Consider the following 20,005-nt stretch of genomic DNA (forward strand, 5'->3'; position numbering starts at 1 on the left):
TTTTGGTTGGTTTTTAACGAATTTTTTTTACTTTTTTCATAAGTAAGTGGGCTATTCAGAGAAGATTAAGAACATTTTCCCTGAAATAAGATTTATGTCTGAGATATAGTCAGAAATAAAGTATTGTAAATTTATTAATAATAAATTGATAATAAATGTATTTACAATAAACTATTTTGCATTCTACTTGAACCTAAAAACTTTGGCCTTTTACTTAGGAACAAAATTAATTATATTTCCTCAGAAGAAACTGAGAAGTCAAAATAAGATAAAATACCTTGGAGCTAGAGAGAAAGGACAGCAAGTATGATGCTTGCCTTTCATGTAACTAGCCCAGGTTCAATTCTGGTATCATATCTGATCTCCAGAGCTCCATCAGGATTGGTCTCTGTGCACAGAGCCAGGAGTAAGCCCTGAGAATATAAGAGTAAGGCCCTAGAAACAAAACAAGAAAGATAAAACACCACTGCTTTTATCTACATTGAGACTGAGATTTTGGGTGCTAGTGGGTATGAAAATGCAGTATGCCCAGTATGTCCTTCTACGTGACTTGGCTGCTCATCAACTCAGGTTCTTATATTCAGGGTCACATTTCCTGAGTCCCCTCCATCTTCTCGTCCTCAAAATAAAACCCAAGACTGTGTCCATTCAACTAGAGATCACTCTTGCACTGTGGTTCTATCAGGGGAGTTGTGTGCAGCCTTCTGGAGTGCTTATAGCACTCCATGAATTAGTGTAACACTCATCCCTTTCCAGGGACTCTCTTCTGAAAAGTGGGATTAGGTGATTGAACTTGGAGAACAGGGGTCTTCAAACTACAGCAAAGTTTACAACTGCAAACAAGGTCGATTTCTCAGGCCATCAGTGAGCACTAGCCTGGCCTTCTTTCACTCCTGCCTTGTTCCTGAGGTTCTCAGTCCGAACTCCACACCTGATCCTCTTTGTAACAGACTCTAGGCCAGGGGTCTTCAAACTACGGCCCATGGGCCACATGCGGCCCGCAGAGGAGTCTGATCTGGCCCACCAGCAGTGAGCGCTGTTTGGTTGCCAAGATACCTGCCAGCATATACACTCAGTGTCACGGTTTCTCAGGGATGACATCAACCGCCTCTGCCCACGGCATGTTGTGTGCTGGGAGGGTGGGCAGGAGGGCGGTGTTGAGAGGGACACTGATGCACGTTGCTGATGACGTCACTGGAGGGCGCTGGACGCAGCGTAGCAAGGAGTACCACATGTGGGTGACTACATGATGTAAGAAGGCACCTGCTCCGCCCCCAGGCAACGTGGTGTCTATGGGCTGTGCCTGCCTGTCAGTGAGGTTTTCCTCCACTCCCTCTACTGCCAAAGGTCAGTCAAAAGTGCCATAGAAATAAATTTTTGCCAGATGGGGGGTTCTTCCCGATTGGGCTGAGGGTGACTCATATGAAAATTCCCCTTTGGGGGTGGTGAAGCATTCAGTGCTGAAATCAAAGTTAGGGGGTGGGCGGTGGTTGGGAGGTTAGGGGTTCGGTGCTGAATTGCCCATGTGGAAAATTAGGGGTTCGATGCTGAAGCATTTTAAAGGGGTTACACTGAAAATTTTATATGCATTTTGCAATTCCTTTTCAGTGTTCACATGCTAATTCCGAACATATCAATTTGGGCATTATATAGGGAGATATAACTGAATTATCAGGGACTGAGCTGGTCTGCTTAGAAAAGCCTGCAAGGGGTAAGTGTTCACATCAGGGACTAATGGAGATTCTTACACTGTGTGTATATATACACACATATTTGTATTTCACTACTATCAGTTTGGAATCCCTAGGAAACAATGATGTCAAGAAAAAGAAAAATTGACGGCGAGTGTAGGATATTCAAAGAACAGTGGACTTACAATTACTTTTTTATGCGATACAAAAAAAAGCTGTGTGTCTGATATGCCAGAATATAGTTGCTGTGTTCAAAGAATACAATTTGTGACACCACTATCAAACTCAGCATAAAGATAAATATGATTGTTTGGTTGGAGAAGTGAGAAAAGATAAAATATTACAACTAAAACATACACTGACGACTCAGCAAAATACTTTTGTGAAGCAGAAGCAGTTAAATACTTCCTCACTGAGGGCAAGTTTTCAAGTTGCCAAGCTAATAGTGTGCAATTGCAAACCATTTGTGGAGGGAGAATTTGTTAAAGAAAGCCTTATTTCTGTTGCCAAAGAGATGTGTCCAGAGAAAGCCGATTTATTTAGTACAGTGAACCTTTCAGGAGTTACAATGACACGAAGGATTGAAGAAATGGGAGAAAATTTGCTGCACCATTTGCAAAACTCTGCAAAGAAAGTTTGCTATTTTTCCTTGGCACTCGACGAAAGCAATGATGTTCCTGATTCTACCCAACTTCTCATTTATATGCGTGGGACAAATGAGTATTTTGAAGTCACAGAAGAGCTTGCTGCACTGCAAAGTATCAAAGGTACAACCACAGGAGTGGATATATTTGAAAAGGTTTGCCAAACTGTGAATGGTTTGTAGCTGGACTGGGTTAAACTAGTCAGTGTAACAACTGATGGTGCTCCTAGCATGGTGGGATCTAAGAGAGGAGTAATTGCTCACATTACACAAGAGATGAACAAACATAACCATCCTCATCCAATTGCCATACACTGCTTCATCCACCAACAAGCGCTGTGTTGTAAATCACTGAAGTGGGACTCTGTTATGAAAATTGTGGTATCTTGTGTTAATTACATTAGAAATCATGCACTAAACCACAGACAATTTCTGGAATTTCTGAGGTAAATGTTGCCCATGAAGATGTTCTGTACCACACAGAAGTCCATTGGCTGAGTAGAGGAAGAGTTTTGAAACGTTTCTATGACTTACTTCAGCATGATTACAGCTTTTCTACTTTCAAAAAACCAAGAAGTACCAGAGCTCAATGATGCAGAATGGAAATGGCACCTTGCCTTTCTGACAGATATAACAGAGCTACTCAATAGTTTCAATCTGCAACTGTGATATGGCATCGCATGTGAAAGCATTTGAAGTAAAATTAGGCCTTCTCATCAAACAAGTACAGGAGGAAAACTTCAGTCATCTCCCAACAACTCAAAACCTGTCAGCAGACAAACCATTGGTTGCATTCCCAAAGGAAACATGTCTGGCTTCACTAGAATTGTTGCAAAAGGAGTTTCAATTTAGATTCAAAGAGCTTCATCTCCATGAACAGGACATACAGCTTTTTGATAACCCATTTTCTGTTGAGATTGAAAATGTCCTTACAATGTACCAAATGGAACTGGCTGAACTGCAGAATTGTGACTCTCTGAAAGACGCATTTAGGTCAAGTAACCTTTTGAATTTCTATGCATCTCTCCCCTCTGAGACATATCCAAATATTAGGAACCATGCACTCAAAATGGTAACCATCTTTGGTAGCACTTATGCCTGTGAACAGACTTTTTCAAGAATGAAACATCTGCAATCTCCAACCAGATCAAGATTAACTGATGCCCACTTGCATCACTTGTTATGGCTGGCAGTGACAAATATGGAATCGGACATTGACCATCTCATTAGCCAAAAGCAGGCCCACAGTTCCCATTGAAATACTGGTGCGTGATCTGTTTATTTATAAATGGTTTTCATTTTATTTATATAAGATACGTGCAGTGTGAGTAGGAATTAGTAGCTCATATGGTTCGGCCCTCCAGCTCTCTAAGGGACCATAATCCGGCCCCCACTTTAAAATGTTTGAAGACCCCTGTTGGAGAACATTGCAAAAACTTTGCATGAAACATTTCCCCTCAAACTATGTCACTGGCTCAAGAAGTCTGCTTAGGATCCAAGGCCTCCATGGAACTAGATGTAACCATCAGAATCATCTGAAGTGCAGGGCTCATTAAAATGAAAGGAAGAAGAGAATGATCCGATATTTTTCTAAGAAGTAAAAATAGAATTATTTAGATGAGTTTTCCTTCCTATAAAGTCACCTTCCTAAACCCCCACTAAACATGGTGTATGGATTATACCTTCCCCACTCATCACAGCACCACTTTTCCATAGAGTTATTAGAGTCCATCAAGCATATATCATTGGCTCAGGCTGAGAATGTCCTACTACTGCGCTATTGCTCTGGCCCTACTTCTTATTTTTCTTCTTGTTTGAATAGAAAGCAGATTTATTGAGGTGTAGTGGGGGTGGGGAGAAATAACTCAAGAGAAGATTCAAATGACAACCCTTTGCCTAGAGGGTGCCTATTAGCCCACACAATGATCTGAGACTTGTCTTCTCTAAGAATTTGAAACAAGAGGAACCAGACACAATATAAAATAGGATTGAAGGTAGTGCAATGAATTGAGCATTTGCCCTGGACATGGCTCAGTTAGGTTCAATCCTGGCACCTCATATCACCGCCCCCATGAGTAATACTTGAGCACAGAGCCAAGAGTAAGTCTGAGCACTGTTGAGTGTGGCACTAGAAACAAAACAACCAACAATACCATAAAAAGTAAAATGAGAACGTCCCCATGACAGTGGATTCACCTGAGCTCAGAAAACCCATATTCGCTTGTATAGTGGTATAAACTATACCACTCTGGGCAGCGTCATCCTTTCATTTGTTGTAGTGGCGGCAAAATATTTATGCTTCTTCAAAATATTTATCACACAAGTATTCACTGTTGGATTTGTAAAATAAATATTTGCTGCTTTAACCATTTTAAGCTGCATGCCTGTGGCATTCAGCACATTTTCACAGGTGGGCAAGCCCTACTCGTCTCACCAAAATCTGTCCATCTTCCCAAGTTATGTTGTAGCCAGGAGTCCCGTTGTCTAATGTTGGGCGTAAGTTTGACTTTCACCAAAATGGTCACTAGCAGGCTCTGAAATGGGCATGATGGCCCTGACTGAGGGATCAAGAGGAGGAGATCATGAGAAATGGGAACATAGTGTCAGCTTTCTAACACACCCACTAGCCTGCCGCTCCTTTCCTGCCTCTCTTATTTCCTCATCTGAAAACCACCTCCTAGTTGTCTCTGGCACTGGAAGACCCAAACCCCAAATTCAGCCTGTGTGGACTGGAGCTCAGCACCTTCTCAGCTTGAAGGAGCATCCTACCCTCCAGTGCTCAAACTGGAAACTTTAGATCTCTTAACTTAGAATACCCCAATCTCTCAAATTCCCCTCACAATGCTGCCTCAGCTAAGGGCCTATCAACTTGCCACCAGAACTGAGAGGACACCATTATTAGATCATGCCACTATTTCTTTCTTTTTATTTATTTATTTATTTATTTATTTATTCATTATTTATGTTGGTTTTGGGGTCACACCCAGTTGTGCTCAGGGGTTATTTCAAGCTCTTCACTCAGAAATTGCTCCTGGCAGGCTCGAGACCATATGGGATACCAGGAATAGACCAGAGTCAGTCCAGGTTTGGCTGCATGCAAAGCAAATGCCCTATTGCAGTGTTATTGCTCTGGCACTCTTTTTATTTTTTTTATTTGGGTCACACCCAACAGTGCTCAGGTGTTATTACTGGCTCTGCGGTCAGAAATCTTTCCTGTCAGGGGCCCGAGAGATAGCACAGCAGTAAGGTGTTTACCTTGCAAGCAGCCGACTCAGGACCGACGTTGGTTTGAATCCTGGCAACTCATACCATGCCCCGTGCCTGCCAGGAGCGATTTCTGAGCACAGAGCTGGGTGTGGCTTAAACACCAAAAAAAAAAAAAAAAAAAAAAAAAAAAGTTCCGACAGACTCAGGAATATGGAATTCCAGAGATTGAACCCGGACCTATTCTCTGCAAGGCAAACGCCCTACCTGCTGTGCTATCACTTCAATTTCCCCCCCCCCCTTTTTTTCTAATAACCACTGACCCAAGCCATTCAGCTTATTGGCTCCCTCTCAGGCCTCTCTGTTATTTTTTTTTAAATATGGCCACATCTGAAATAGCCATGTCACAAACAGTAACAACCAAAGGAACTCTCTATAAAAGCAAATCTTATGTTCATAAATCCTGTTGCCATTTGTGGCGAGTCACCCAGTATGGGTGGCATGATTGCTTTGCCCATGCAGAGAAATGGCTTTTAACAATGGAGGAAACTGCCTCTCTAGACAAGATACTCAATTAAAATGATCTGATCTGGTTAATAGTGGGATTGCCCAGGGCTTCCATGACCCAAAGAACAAAAAGCAGAACATAGCAAGATGGGAGGTGGTGGCCCCAAAAGGCCTGCTTAGGAAGCTGGTCTTGGGCTGGTGTCTGAGAATTTGATTTGGGGGAGTGTTTTCTGTTACCAAAAGTCATAGCCCTCCCTGCTTAAGTGATTCACACAGAGTTGTTGATTCTTATTTTTCCCCATGTTTTTTCGGGGGAGGCCACCGCAGGCAATGCTCAGGGGTCACTTCCTGCTCTGTGCTCAGATATTACTCCTGGCTGTGGGACCATATAGGATGAAGAGGACTGAACCCACATCAGCCATGTGCAAGGCAAAGAACCTTACCCTCTGTACTATGGGCTGATTCTTCCTTTTGTTTGTTTATTGGATCACAACCAGCAGTGCTCAGGACTAACACCCTGTCCTGCACTCAAGGATCACTCCTGGTAGGGCTTGGGGAAAATATCTAGAGAGCTGAAGGTTGGGTCAGCTGCCTGCAACGCAATTGTTCTACCACTGTATTATTGCTCTGGCCCCATTTTCATTGATTCTGAATGTCTAATTTCCTGCTGATAACCAAAGGGTCCTGACTAGCAGTGTTGGTGAACAGCACTAAAAAGAATTGCTCATGTTGAGTTCCCTACAAATTTCTCTGGCCAACCAGCCTTGTTTACTGGAAGAATTAAGTGTTACCTTCGGTTGTGACTCCACAGAACAGGACACAAGGGAGTTGTTGCCCGTTTTTCACCTGCATTCTCTTTCATGTTGACTTTTCACCCAGGCAGTTTTTCTCTTGGCTTTAGTTTTTGGGTCACTCAATGTTGCTTAAAGTTTATCCTTGGCTTTGTGTTCAGGGATTACTTCTGATGGTGCTCAGAGGACCATAAGCTGTGCCAAGGATCAAACTAAGATTGGTTTTAAGCCCTGCTGTTTTTTTGGTTGTTTGCTTGTTTTGGAGTCATATACGACAGCGCTCAGGGGTCATTCCTGGCTCTGTGCTCAGAAATCATTCCTGGGAGATTTGGAGGACCATCTGGTATGCCGGGATTCAAACCACTGTCTGTTCTGGGATGCTTTATGCCAGGGGTCTCTAACTCGCGGCCCGGGGGTCTTTTGTGGCCCTCCGTACAACATTTTGTGGCCCGCAGCCAGCCTTCAAATATTGCAGTACTCGTGATTATTCACTTACCAAATAATTGCAATAAATCGCATTAGTAAGAAAAAAAATCGCATTAAACATTTGCATACCCTGAGCAGTTCCGTTTGGGGTATGCAAATGTTTAATGCGATTTTTTGCGATATTTTTCTTACTAATGCAATTTTTATTGCAAATATTCAGTAAGCAAATAATGGCAAATACTTTGCGCCTAGCACAGACGTCATTTACACTGCTCCTGCCCGCTGTCCCTTGCATTATCGGAGACTGAAAGGAGAGAAGTTTATTACAGAATTACATTTTCTCATACCTTCATCATGACTTCATTAAAGTCTGCAGTGAAGAGAAAGATTGATGACGAGCACAGACAATTTCAGGAAAAGTGGGAGGTGCAGTATTTCTTTGTTGAGCACAGGGACATCCCCACATGTCTTACTTGCTCAGAGAAAGTTGCAGTGTTCAAGGAATACAACTTGAAATGCCATTATTCAACTAAGCATGCTGAGGAATGTGCAAAATATCAAGGAAATAAGAGAGCCAAGCGAGTTGCCAGTCTTAAAGCATGTCTAATGAGGCAACAAGATTTCTTCAAGAAAGCAACCAAAGAGAATGTTGCATCAGTTGAAGCTAGTTACATGGTTAGTGAGATGATTGCTAAGGCAGGGAAACCATTCACAGAAGGAGAGCTTGTTAAAAAAAAATGCATGTTACAGGCTGCAAGTATTATCTGTCCGAAAAAGAAAGGTCAGTTTAGCAAAATCAGCCTTTCTGCCAACACTGTGGCTGAGCGCATTTCTGACATTTCAAGTGACATTTATCATCAACTGTGTGAAAAAGCCAAATGTTTTGATGCATACTCAGTTGCTCTTGATGAGGGCACAGATATAACAGACACTGCGCAGCTCACAATTTATGTCCATAGTGTTGATTGCAATTTTGAATCAGCAGAGGAGCTGCTCACAATAATTCCAATGCATGGCCAGACCACTGCTAATGAGATATTTCGGCATCTGTGTGATGCCATTGAGAATGCAGGTTTGCCATGGAAGAAGTTTGTTGGAATAATAACCAATGGAGCGCCATCGATGACAGGGAGGAAAAATAGACTGGTGGCACTTGTTCAAAAAAACTTGAAGAGGAGGGTGTAAAGAAGGTCATTGCTCTTCACTGCATTATCCATCAGCAGGCCTTTTGCAGTAAATGCCTGCCGTGTGACAATGTGATGTCTGTTGTTGTGAAATGCATCAACCAAATCAGATCCAGAGGCTTAAAGCACAGGAGGTGCTTTTTTAGAGGAAATGGGGTCAGAATATGGAGATGTGCTTCATTTCACCAAGGTACGTTGGCTCAGCAGGGGAAATGTCCTGAAAAGATTTTTTGAGTTGAGAGAAGAAGTGAAAGCCTTCATGAAGAAGGATGGGAATGCTGTTTCTGAGTTGAGTGATCACAAATGGCTCATGGACTTAGCTTTTCTTGTTGACATCACACATAAGCTAAATGTACTAAACAAGATGTTACAAGGCCTGAGCAGCTTATCAGTACTGCCTATGACAACGTGAAAGCATTCTCCACAAAACTTGTGTTATGGAAATCCCAGCTCTCTCAGACAAACCTTTCCCATTTCCCAGCATGCAAGGAACTTGTGGATGCAAGCATACCATTCAGTGGTGAGAAATATGTTGATGCTATTTTTAAGCTAGAGAAGAAATTTGGTCACAGATTTGCAGACTTCAAAAAACACAGAGCCACTTTACAAATTTTTATGGACCCCTTTTCCTTTGATGTGCAAGATGCCCCTCCTGTGCTTCAAATGGAGCTCGTTGACCTGCAATGCAACTCTGATCTCAAAGCCAAGTTCAGGGAGATTAGTGGAAAAGCAGTCATGCATGGGCACTTTTGAGAGAATTGCCCTCCCACCCAAGCTTCCCTGAGCTTTCCCGACTTTCAAGCGCACCCTGTGCCTTTTTGGGAGCACATATTTGTGTGAAAAGTTATTCTCCACACTGAACTTCATTAAGTCAAAGTACAGGTCTAGACTTAATGATGATCATCTTCAAGCCATACTGAGGGTCTCAACTGTTTCCTCTCTAAAGCCAATTGTGGTTCAGATTTGTGAGAAGAAGCGCTGTCAAGTCTCTGGCAGCAAGGAATAGGCAAAAGATGCCATGTTCAGAAAAACTGTTCATGATCTTCACTCAATGTTCTATTCATGTTCAGAATAATTAAAACTGTTAATAATGACATTTGAGGACGTGTGTGTGTGTGTGTGTGTGTGTGTGTATGTGTGTAAAATCCCTTATGCAGCCCTGCCTCACCCCAACTTTGCCTCCTGCGGCCCTCAGGTAAATTGAGTTTGAGACCCCTGCTTTGTGCCCTGTTTCACTTTCTGGCCCTCTCTGTTGACTGAGCTTTGTGTTCATTTGCTGAAGCAATCAGTGTTCTGAGAAAGACTATAAACTGAGTTTTCTGGGTTCTTCTAGTCATTAATTGAACTGGGAGCTTGTCATGGGTCCCTTGGCAAGCTTCCTTCTTTTTTTGTTGTTTTACTTTATGGCCACATCCAGTGGTGCTCTAAACTCAGAAATCACTCCTGCTGGTGCTCAGGGGACCATATGGGATGCCAAAGATCAAACCCAGGTCAACCACATGCAAGGCAGGTGTCCTCCCCATTGTACTCTCACCTTTGCCCCAGTCTTTATTTCTCTTACTGTGCCTAACAGCAACTAGTCTTTTGCCCATGCAGCAGTGGACATTTGCGGGGAGGGCTGAGAGGAGGGGCAACACAGCATGAGTCAGCAGGTGAGTTGGTTGTAATTTCTTGTCAGGGCATGGATGTGGATGAGTGTCTGACTTACATTTAAATGCTCTTCTTGGGGACAACTTTAGATTTCTGTTTAAATGATTTATTTATTATTTGTATCGGTAATTGATAGAAGCCAAAATCTTTCTTTGTTATATGGCCATGTGTATTAGTTTGTTTTATAAATTATTTACAAATAAAATGAAATATTTATATTGTTAAAAAAATAAAAAGCTCTTTTACTGGAGCTATAGCACAGCAGTAGGGTGTTTACCTTTTATGAAGCTGATTCAGGATGAATTTTGGTTTGAATCCTGGCATCACATTGGTCTTCAAGCCAGCCATGAGTGATTTGTGAACACAAAGACAGCCCTCCCACAAAAAAAAAAAATATATATATATATAAATATATATATATATTCTTTATATATAGACAATTTATTTTCTTTTATTTGGCCACAACCAGCAATGCTCAGAAGTTACTCCTGAGAGCTGGAGCTATAGTACAGAGGTAAGCTATTTTGCCTTGCACTCAGCCAAACCTGGTTCATCGCTCGAACCTGCCAGGAGGGACTTCTAAGCACAGAGCCTCGAGTAACCCCTGAGCACCTGAGGTTGTGACCCCCAAAACAAACAAACAAATAAAAAGGCAAAAATTACACCTGGCAGGCTCAGGGAACCACATAGGATGCCAGAGCTCTCACCTGGGTCTGCTGCATCAAGGCAAATGCCTACCTCCTGTGCTATTGCTTCAGCCCCTTATAAAAGTACTTTATATTGTATATAGCTTTTTGAGTCCTCCCCAGTAATGTTCAGGGGCTATTTGTGGCTCAGCAGTCAGGAATTACTGTTGGTGATGCTTGGGGTTCCACATAGGATGCCAGACATTGAAGCTGAGTTGGCTACATGCAAGGCAAATGCCCTACCCACTGGATTCTCTGGCCCTATTATAAAATTAAAAAATCTTCCCTAGGAGGGCTGGAGCAATAAGATAGCATTGGGGCAATTGCCTTGCACGCAGCTGCCCAGGACATACCTGGGTTCAGTCCCCTGCGTCCTATATGGTCCCCGAGCCAGGAGCAATTTCTGAGCACATAGCCAGGAGTAAACCCTGAGTATAATAAGGGTTTAGCCCAAAAAAGCAAACAAAACAAAACAAAAAACCCATAAACAAAAAAATCTTCCTTAGGGTCGGTGTGATAGCACAGTGAGTAGCGTGGTTGTCTTGCATGTAGCCAAGATGAAATGAACTCAGGTTCGATGCCTTTGGTATTCTATATGGTTCCTCCAGGCCTGCCAGGAGCAACTTTTTTTTTTCAATTAGGTGTTTGGCCATACCTAGTGATGCTCAGGGGTTACTCGTGGCTATGCCCTAAGAAATCGCTCCTGGCTCAGGGAACCATATGGGATGCCGGAATCAAACCCAAGTCGAATATCCTAAGCCAACTGTGTGCAAGGCAAATGCCCTAGTGCTTTGCTAGAGCTCCTGTCCCAGGAGCAACTTCTGAATGCAGTTACAAGCAACTCGGATGCTGCCAGAGCAGGCCCCAAACTCATCCCACAAAATATCTTTCTTAGAGATCACAACATATTTCTCCCATTGTCACTGTTTTCAGGTGTAAAATATTAAAAATCTTTGATTAAAAAACTTCTGTTGGGTCAGACTTGGGTTCGATTCTTGGCATTCCATATGGTCCACCTAGCCTGCCAGGAGCAATTTTAGGGGAGGGAGCTAACACGGTGATGCTTAGGGGTTACTCCTGGCTATGTGCTCAGAAATAGTCCTTGGAAGTCTGGGAGACTATATGAGATGCCGGGAGTCAAACCCAAGTCTATCTGTCTGTGTCAGCCTCATGCAAGGCAAATGCCCTTCCAGTGTGCTATAGCTCTGGCCATAATAGCGACTTCTCAGTGCAGTTAGGAGTAACTCCAGTGCTGCCAATCGGGGTCCCAAACTAAACACCCCCCAAAAAAATCATCTTTAGAGATCACAACATATTTCTCCCATTGTCACTGTTTTCTGGTATAAAAGTGTGAAAATCATAATTTAAAAAAAAAAAAGAGAGATCTGTTGGGGCCAGAGTGATAGGACAGCATTAGGGCATTAGCCTTGTACACAGCTGACTTGGCATGGACCTGGGTTTGATCTTCAGCATCCCATGGTCCCTGCGCCAGCAAGGAGTGATTTGTGAGCACAAAACCAGGCCCCAAAACAAAACAAAAACAAACAAAAATAAATATGTTCTTTATATTCTTTTTGTCTTTTTTCCCCCCACAAACAGCAGTGCTCAGAACTTACTCCTGAGGGCTGGAGCAATAGTACAGCAATAAGGCATTTGCCTTGCATGCGGCCAGCACAGGACAGAACCTGGTTGGAATGCCGCTATCTCTTAGGTCCTCAAGTTTGCCAGGAGGGACCTCTGAGCACAGAGCCAGAGTAACCCCTGAGCACCTGCTGGGTGTGACCCAAAAAGAAAGCAAAAAGCAAAAAAAAAAAAAACCAGTTACTCCTGGCAGGCTTAGGGAAGCATATGGATGCCAGAGATCCAACCCGGGACTGCTGTGTGCAAGGCAAATGCCTACCTGCTGTGCTATCGCTCCAGCCCCTTATAAAAATACTTTATATTGTATATAGTTTTTTTGGGTCCTAACCAGTAATGCTCATGGCTATTTGTGGCTCAGCAGCATTCAGGAATTATTTCTGGTGATGGTTGGGGACAACATAAGATAGCAGACATTGAAGCTGAGTTGGCTGCATGCAAGGCAAATGCCATACCCACTGTATTTTCTGACCCTATTATAAAATTAAAAAATCTTCCCTAGGGAGACTGGAGCGATAGCACAGCAGTAGGGCATTTGCCTTGCATGGGGGTGCCCAGGATGTACCTGGATTCAGTCCCTGGAATCCCAAATGGTCCCTTGAGCCAGGAGCAATTTCTTTGCACACAGCCAGGAATAAACCATGAGCATCAAAGAGCATGACCCAAAAAGCAAAGCAAAAACAAAAACAAAAAACAAACCCAACCACAAAAAAATCTTCCTAGAGTCGGAGCAATAGTACAGTGGGTAGGGTGGTTGCCTACCTGAGTAACCCCTGTGTGCCTTCAGGTGTGACAAAAAAAATTAAAAGGAAAAAAAAAGATGATGCAAGAGGGGACCAGAGAGATAGCACAACCATAGGGCATTAGCCTTGGCTGCAGATCCATGACAGACAATGGTTTGCATCCGTGCATTATATATGGTCCCCTGCACTACCAGGAGTGAATTCTGAGCACAGAGCAAGGAGTAGCTCCTGAGCACTGCTGGTGTGACCAAAAAACAAACAAACAAACAAACAAACAAACAAAAAACAGAAAACACCCCAAAAAAACAAAAACCATACAATTACAATTCAGGTATTTATTCATGTGAACATAATGTTGGATATCAACTTACTGTTAAAATTCAGCAGAAAGAATTTCTTTCAGAGTATTGCTCTCAGTTTAAATTTTGGGGGGGACCACACCATGCGGCACTCAGGGGTTACTCCTGACTGCACTCAGAAATCGCCCCTGGCTTGGGGGACCATGTGGGATGCTGGGAGTAACCCCTGAGTGTTTACTCAGGTGTGGACAAAAACGCCAAATTAAAAAAAAAAAAAAAAAAGGCTTTTTAGTGGCCGAAGTGGTGGTGCAAGTGTTAGGGAGTTCTCCTTGCATGTGTGAACTTCAGATGAACTGTAGTTCACTCCCTAGATGTCCCATGTGGTCCTTCAAGCTAGGAATGGTTTTGAGCGCATAGTCAGCAGTTAGTCCTGAGCATCACTGGATATGGCCCAAAAAGAAAAAAAAAATTTCATGTGCAAGATTGTTGATGCAAGCGGTATTGTGTTTGCATTGCAAATGCTAACTTATGACAGATCATAGTTTGATTCCCCAGAATCTCACATTGTTCTCCAAGCCAGGAGTGACTTCTGTGCGCATAAACAGGAGTAACTCCTGAGCGTCAGTGAGTTTAGCCGCCCCCCCCCCCAGCAAAATATTAAAGAAAATTAAATAAAATTCAATCTGAAAACATACAAATTAGTGAAGAGGAAATAGATGATAGCTTTATGCATTGAAGAACATGCTTCACGGTAAAACTCCAGGTTTAATTTCTTGAACGGAGCTCTGTGTTCAGATAAAAGATTACTCCGGAATATTGCTAGGTTTGACTCACATCAAATACCATCAAGGTGAAAAATTAAAGGTTTTATAATAGCAAATTGAGGGGCTGGAGTTAGCACAGCAGCAGGGCATATTCCTTGCACAAGACTGAACGGGGATGGACCCAGGTTCGTTTCTCGGCATCCCATATGTTATCCCGAGCTTGTCAGGAGCAATTTTTTTTTCTTTGTTTTAAGCCACAACATTCAGAAGTTATCCCTAGCTCTGTGCCTAGAAATTGCTCATGACTTGGGGAACCATATGGCACACCAGGGTATTGAACCACAGTCTGTCAAAGTTTAGCTCATTCAAGCAAATGACCTACTGCTTGTGCCATCACTCTGTCCCCATCATGAGGCCTCATTGCATTGTAAGGGTGGTCAATGTGGACAAGCTAAGGCATGATAAAATCTCCTTATCTTCCTGTATTGAAATGTAGATAAACTTGACCAAGATTTGTCAATGGGGCCCATGGAACTTCTGAGTAGTGATTGAGATTCCCTCAAAACTAATGCAAGCAGCATCTAAATACTCCATTAATTTTTATTTTATTAACATATATTTTATGTATTCTTCATTTTTAATATAAATCAACATTTTTTCAGATTCCTTAAAGCATTCTAAAATAAAAGCTAATTTTTATTATGTAAAATCATGAAAAGTCATCATATAAAATCTTAATACTTATCTCTTTTTATTGAGAAGTAAAAGTATCCTACATCTAATAAATTCTGACACCAAGTAATAGAATTACATTGAATTAGAATTTGAATTGTAACATGAGATTTAGGTGATATATAGGAACCAAAATCAAATCATATATCAATCAAATCATTTCAAATCATAGAATCATATTGAATTATAATTTGAATTGTAACATATGTTTTAGGTGATGTATAGGAACCAAAAATATAGAAGTATTAATTGAATATAAAGTTCGAAGCTTATTTGGTAGTAAATATGTGACTTTGCTCCTTCATATATTTGCACTCTATCTTTTTTGTTTTGTTTTTGTTTTTGGGCCACACCCGGCAGTGCTCAGGGGTTACTCCTGGCTGTCTGCTCAGAAATAGCTCCTGGCAGGCGCGGGGGACCATATGGGACACCGGGATTCGAACCAACCACCTTTGGTTCTGGGTCGGCTGCTTGCAAGGCAAACGCCGCTGTGCTATCTCTCCGGGCCCTGCACTCTATCTTTGTAGACTCAAATTTAGAGCAGAAAAAGAACTTATGCTTTAGATTCTTTTAGTTGTATATGAAACCTAGTTATTGAATACATGAACATGAATCTGAAAACAAATTGCTCCAATAAAAAAATGGTATTTTGGGGGCCAGAGCTGTGACGAAGCTGTAGGGTGGTTGCCTGGCATACAATAACCTAGGACATACCTTGTTTCGATTCCTGTCTTTCCATATGGTCCCCCAAGCCAGAAGCAATTTCTTCCTTTTTTATTTTTTATTTTTTTGATTTATGGGCCACACAAGTGACATTCATAAATTATTCCTAAAGCTCAAAAATTGCTCCTGGCTTGGGGGACCATATTGGACACCAGGGGATTGAACCACTGTCCGTCCTAGGCCACTGTGGGCAAGGCAGGCAGCTTACAGATTGTGCCACAGCTCCACCCGAAGCCAGGAGAAATTTCTGAGCCCATAGCCAGGGGTAACCCCAGAGCATTACCAGATATGGACAAAAAAGTAAAAAAAAAAAAAGAAAAAAAAAGAAAAAACAAAAGTTTTCAGTGGCTGGAGTGGTGGAGCATGCAGTAGGGAGTTTGCCTTGCATGCATGAACTTAGGGCGCAATATGCTTCAATCCACTGGAGTTCCATATGGGCCCCCAAACCAGGAGTGATTTCTGAGTGCATAGCCAGGAGTCACCCCTGAATGTCACCGGGTGAGACCCAAAAGACAAAAAAAATTTTTTTCCATGTGCTGGAGCATTGGTGCAAGTGGTATTTTATACAGTTGTACACAAAAACCTATGACAGACCACGATTTGATGCATGGGCATCCCATATTATTCTCCAAGCCAGGAGTAATTTCTGAGCACATAGCCATGATTTAGCCATGAGTGTCACTGGGTATGGCCTGAAAAGAAAAAAAAAGAAAAAAAATTTTTTCAATTTTAGGAGTGTTGGTGCAACATGGTATTATGACAAACTTAGGACAGAACATCAGGCATCTGATAACGTTCTCCACGCCAGGAGCAATTTCAGAGCACATAGCCAGGAGTAACTTCTGAGTGTCAGTCAATGTAGCTCCCCCCATCAAAATACTTAATGAAGGGCCCGGAGAGATAGCACAACGGCGTTTGCCTTGCAAGCAGCCAATCCAGGACCAAAGGTGGTTGGTTTGAATCCCAGTGTCCCATATGGTCCCTGTGCCTGCCAGGAGCTATTTCTGAGCAGACAGCCGGGAGTTAACCCCTGAGCACCTCTGGGTGTGACCCAAAAACCAAAAAAAAAAAAAAAAAACTTAATGAAATAAAATAAAATAAAATTCAATCTGATAATATACAAATTAGTGTAGAAAAACAGGATGATAACTTTATGCATTAAAGAACATGCTTCTCATGGTAAAACCCCAGGTTTCATTTCTTGAATTGCATGGAGCTCTGTATTCTGATAAAGGCTGACTCCAGAATATTGCTAGGTTTGACTCAAATAAAACAACCATCAAGACAAAATATTAAATAGTCCTAAAAATATCAAATTGAGTGGCTGGATATTTAGCTCAGTGGCAAACCAGGAGCCATTTCTGAATTCATAGTTCAGTGTGACTCCTGAGCGTCACTACTGAGGCGAAACACACACACACACACACACACACACACACTAATGTTTTCCGTGAACTAGAGCATTGGTGATAGTAGTATTACATTAGAGTTGCACGCAAACACCTATGACACCCCGTGGTTTGCTCCACAGGCATTCCATATTATTCTCCAAGCAAGAAGCAATTTTTGAGCACAGAGCCAGTGTAACTCCTGAGATACACCGGGTGTAACCCGCAGCAAAATATTAAATAAAATAAAATTAAATGCACTCTGATCATTTGAAATTTAGAGAAGAGGAAAAGGATGATAGTTTTATGTGTTAGAGAACATGCTTCACATGGTAAAACTCCAGGTTTAATTTCTTGAATGGAGCTCTGTTCTGATAAAGGATTACTACTGAATATTACTAGGTTTGACTCACATCAAACTCCATCAAGATGAAAAACTAAGTACTCTTCTGCTGCAGACGCAAGCGCCTCTAAGCAGGTTCTTTATGGAGTCCGGGAAACCTTCACGGGGAGAGAGTGGGAACACGAAATGGCTGGAAAAACGGAACATTATTGTAGAAATGAATTACCACACAGAATGCATGGGGACTTGCGTCTAGAAAGACGAAGACAAATTTATTTTTTAAGCTGGGTAACTTTTAAGGGTTGAGCTTTGGAATGCAGGGTGTAATTTTGGAGATCAAAGAAAGTGGGAGATGGTCAGGGAAACAGAATGAAAGGGGTGGCTAAAATCTGCATATTAAAGAACCTATACTGGAGGTGAAAGGCAGTTTTGTTGTGGGTTAGCTTTGTTTTGGGTAAGCAGGAGAAACCAGGTAATTTTCAGGGAAGTGGGAAGAGAGAGAAATGTTTTAGAGTTTTGGGGAAAACTGCAAATTGCTTTACTATGAGCTAAGTTTTGGTAAAAACATGATCTTGGCGCCAAGGTAGCAGAGATCACAGAAAACTGGTCAGTGGGAGACTTTTGGCGGGATTTTCACTGTCCTCCTTTGTTAGAATTACTGAGGCCTGATTTTTAATAATGGTTAAAAATAAAGAGAGAGATAGTTACAGCCACGTTTTAGAATTATGGCCAAAGAATCCACGCAAAGGGTCAACTGATTTTGACCGCTCTAAGCGGGCCTTTTTGGCAAATAATTCTTTTTCGGGAGTGCAACACTTTTGATGTGTGTGCCCTTCCTGAGTGAGGTGTAACACTCTTCAAAAGAACAAATTGAAGGGTTGGAGAATTTGAACAGCAGCAGGGCATTTTCCTTGCACAAGACTGAACCAGGATGGACCTGGGTTTTTTCCTAGCATCCAGGGGGACTGAACTATGTATGGTCTGTACCTAGTTGAGCTTGTTCAAGCAAAAGGCCTAATGCTTGCGACATCACTCTGTCCCCATATTGAGGCCAGGCTGCGGTTCAACACATGGGCATCCCATATCATTCTCCAAGCCAGGAGCCATTTCTAAGCAAATAGCCATGATTTACCCCTGTCACTGGGTATGGTACAAGCCAGGAGCGATTTCTGAGCACATAGCCAGGAGTAACTCCTGAGCGTCAGAGAGTGTAGCCCCACATCAAAATATTTAATAAAATTCAGTCTTATAATATACATATTAGAGAAGAGGTACAGGATGATATATTTATAAATTAAAGAACATGCTTCATATGGTAAAACCCCAGGTTTTACTTGCCAGGAGCAATTTCATTTTTTAAAATTTTTCTTGGTTTTAAGACACAACTGGTAATATTCAGGAGTTATTCCTAGCTCTGTGCTTAGAAATTAAATTACTCATTGGGGCCCGGAGAGATAGCACAGCGGTGTTTGCCTTGCAAGCAGCCGATCCAGGACCAAAGGTGGTTGGTTCGAATCCCGGTGTCCCATAGGGTCCCCCGTGCCTGCCAGGAGCTATTTCTGAGCAGACAGCCAGGAGTCACCCCTGAGCACAGCCGGGTGTGACCCCCCCCCCAAAAAAAAAAGAAAAAAAAATAAATTGCTCAAGGCTTGGGGAAACATATGAGACACCAGACGATTAAACCAAGGTCTGTCCTAGTTTAGAGCTTTCAAGCAAAAGACTTACTGCTTGCACCATCATTCTGTCCCCATCACGAAGCCTCCTTGCATTGCAAGGGTGGTCAATATGGACAGGCTAAGGCATGACAAGTATGTCCTTACATTTTTATTGAAATGTAGATAAACTTGACCAAGAATTGTCAATGGGGCCCATTGAGCATCTGAGTAGTGATTGAGAAATTCCCTCAATATTAGTGCAAGCATTATCTAAATACTCCGTTAATTTTTCTCTTATAAACATATATTTTATGTTTTTTTGTTTTGTTTTGTTTTGGTTTGTTTTTTGGGCCACACCCGGCAGTGCTCAGGGGTGACTCCTGGCTGTCTGCTCAGAAATAGCTCCTGGCAGGCACGGGGGACCCTATGGGACACCGGGATTCAAACCAACCACCTTTGGTCCTGGATCGGCTACTTGCAAGGCAAACACCGCTGTGCTATCTCTCCGGGCCCATTTTTATGTATTTTTTCATTCCAGGCTCAGATCAAAAACCTCTTTGATAAATCAGTAATCCCGGAGGTGAACCTCCGGGCCTCGTTTATCTGATGAATTCATCATGTCCGAGCACTGCACCTTTGCGGAATCAACTCTGGGCTGGGACTGAACTAGCCTCAGGTGATTCTGCCACCTCCAGGAAGGCCTCACTGCATGGGCCCAAGCAGGGGGTTTCCCAGGAGGGAGATTTTTCTCATCCCGGATCAACACTGGTGGAGCTGAGGGTGGGGGTTTTACCTGATCCAATAAGATCAAGGAGTAGGTGAGGGAGGGTCGCTGGGGTGGGCTAACATACTTGCCTTGCACACTCATGCTCACACACTCATCACCACACCCCAGGTTGCACTGCCCCCTAGTTTATGTATTTTTCCTTTTACTATAC

The 20,005-nt window shown here is 42.4% G+C and overlaps 1 pseudogene; it reads right to left on the minus strand.

Moving 5' to 3' along the window:
- Nucleotides 1-19,607: 19,607 nt before the first annotated feature.
- LOC126016761 (uncharacterized) lies at nucleotides 19,608-20,005 on the minus strand (annotated as a pseudogene).

This window comes from Suncus etruscus, chromosome 8 (genome assembly GCF_024139225.1).
Source record: "Suncus etruscus isolate mSunEtr1 chromosome 8, mSunEtr1.pri.cur, whole genome shotgun sequence".
Lineage (NCBI taxonomy): Eukaryota > Metazoa > Chordata > Mammalia > Eulipotyphla > Soricidae > Suncus > Suncus etruscus.